Below are 2,796 nucleotides of genomic sequence, written 5' to 3'. Positions count from 1 at the left end.
CATGCTCTTTGCAATCATGTGGAGTATATTTTAGGAAAAATCACATCTCTACTCTGTATTTAGATTTGGGGTAGCCTCTCTTCATAAGAGAAATTACCTACTTAGAGATTCTCATTAGCCCATGGTGAGGTTTTATAGAGTGTTAATGTGATTGTGTGGATGACTGTATCAGCTCTACACCGATTCAGTTACTATTCATCCTCTACCGAGGGGTTTAGTATGATTCGAGAAACCTCTCGATTCAAATAGGATTGCATACTTAGACAACCTTTGTCCTACACTTTATCATACCCTAGAGGAATGCTATGCCCGGACATCATTTCCTCCCCTGATTTTCCTCTTGTTTATTTCATACTTATTGCTTTTATTTTCTTTTGTTCACACAAAACACTTGATTAATTAGGCTAATTTTTGAAACCAGGGTTACTATTAGTATTCTCAATCTTCCTTATGAACCAACGTCTTGCTTTTATGCATACTTTATTACACAATTGGTATATACACTTGCATTCCTATCATAATACTAGTAAGTACGACCATAATGCGTCAACAAAGAAGGTTATTGGTACTCTTACCCTTGTAACCCACCTTGTAAGGGGAATCCAGAGTGCCTTACTGGTGCACTTATGGTTCATAAGTCCTGAGCAAAGAATTTTTGAGGTATCTTATTGGGTGGCTTACGCCCGTAAGAAGATCCTTAAGGATCTTCTATAGAGTATTACGGGTAGAATAGAAGACCCTTACGTCTCGTAAGCACCATGGGAAATTTTACTAGGTTCCTAATAGGATAACTTACGCCCATAAGGTGACCATAAGGGCAATTAAGAGAGCCTAACGACCCACTTTACTGTGTCCCTTATGGCCCGTACCTAATGCTTATGACCTAGATTTCTTAAGGGCACTTATGCACATAAGCCAGACCGTAAGAGGTGTCTAGACAACCTTACAAACCACAGTGTAAAACCCTCTTATGGTCATAACTTATGTTATAAAGGAGATGAAACCCATATGGGGCAGGCCTTATGGCCATAAGTACCTTGTAAAGAGTAGACAAGGCGCCTTACGACCGAGGCTTACACCCGTAAGCACCCGTTAGCAGCTAGGGTTTAAGGTGCCTGTAGTGACCTTTAGCCGGCCATTTCCATTTTTCTTCACTATTCCTCACTGTTGATAGCCTTATCCCTACCCATCTTGTTCCCCTTTTTCTCTATTTTCATTCTTGAGCAATTTAGAAAAGGTTTGGACACTCATGGAAGGTTTTCACTATGTCGAATTTGTGAATTTGTCTTCTTGCTTGGTATATCAGTTTTCTTGATTTTTTGTGGTGAAACTTCTATGTGATGTCTTGAAATTTTTGTGTGCATTTTCTATAAAGTATTCCTATAGTTTAAATCCATTTTTGTATGATTTTTAAGATTTAATGTACACGAGGGGTCCTTACAACCTAAGTACGAGGCTTACGGTCATAATGCTTACTGATAAGTGCTTATGTATTAGTAATAGAAAGTATTCATTTCTTACAATAAGCATTTTTTTATCAGATTTTATCGCTTATACATGTGTATTCATGTTCTTTTGTGCATGTAGGGTTGTAAAGACAAGTATGGAAGAAAGAAGCCAAAGTAGATCGTGAATGCACTTTGTTGATGAAATCTTGGAGTGAACAAATGTGAAAACATGCTCAAAGAGATATAAATGTGTGTTAACCTCCATTGTGCTTGAGTGAACATGCAAATTGGAGGGGGCACAAAAGCAGTCACACTCATGTGTTCCGACTTGTGCAATGCTAGCAAGATTGTCGTCAAATTTGATTTTATTGAAGATGCAACGCGATCTAACACATGGATGTGTGCCCGTTCATGTGGCCTTGATAAAGTGTGGATTCAGGAGTATTTTGGCGGAGTACTGTAGAAAATCACTGCAGTAAATACTGTAACAGCTATTGTTCACAAGACGCTGAAAAATCAAGTCCTGCAGATTCACATGGACATGTGGAAATTCCATACACCCGTGTGGATGCCCGATTCCAGCCTATTTAAGCCGCGACTTCAGCCCATTTTGAGAATCTTTTTCTCATCTTTTGCCCATCTCTTCAACATCTTTGGAGGCGCTCGCGGCTAGGATTTGGAGAGGCATTGACTAGATTTTTGGAGTGGTTCTACGGCCTTCCACACCGTGTTCCTTTGGAAGATAGTTATTGGGGAAGCTTTCATAGGCATCGATTCAATGAGGTGTGTCCTAGGCTTGATGAGGGAACTTTTGGAGAAGACGCGACTACTCCACAAAACCATCAACACGGACACTAAGGGGGTTTTATTCATGGATTGCATATCTTTACTTTTGATTTTATTATTAATTGTATCTTGCTCCATGGAGAGCTAAACCCCTAGTGGGCACTTGGATTTGTAAACCCTAGGATGATATTGTTTCTTTGACCTTATTATTATGCTTTCTTTAATTGATGTTTTAATTGAGTTCCAATCTTGAATGCTTGTTGAGTTGATTTTCCCTTAAAGTGACACTAGGGTTGAGAATCCATTTTGGTAACCTTTGTGGATGTGTGACACACCATGAGGGTTAGATAATGCTAGATTGGAGAGGGTTGAGATGATGTGTTGAGAGATAGCGGAACATCCCCTTTCCCCTCCGGTGTGATTTATCCTACCTCCATATTTCAAGAGTTCTTTGCGGTCATAATAGAGTGAAGTGCTAAAAAACGAACTCCGCTGGGGCTTAGTTGTGCAAGCAACAGAGTGAAGCATTGAAGTAATCCTTAGTATCTGGGGCTTAAATATG

The sequence above is a fragment of the Dioscorea cayenensis genome, chromosome 18 (genome assembly GCF_009730915.1).
Source record: "Dioscorea cayenensis subsp. rotundata cultivar TDr96_F1 chromosome 18, TDr96_F1_v2_PseudoChromosome.rev07_lg8_w22 25.fasta, whole genome shotgun sequence".
Taxonomy (NCBI): domain Eukaryota; kingdom Viridiplantae; phylum Streptophyta; class Magnoliopsida; order Dioscoreales; family Dioscoreaceae; genus Dioscorea; species Dioscorea cayenensis.
The sequence above is the reverse complement of the archived record's forward strand: the minus strand, read 5'-3'. Positions refer to the sequence as shown.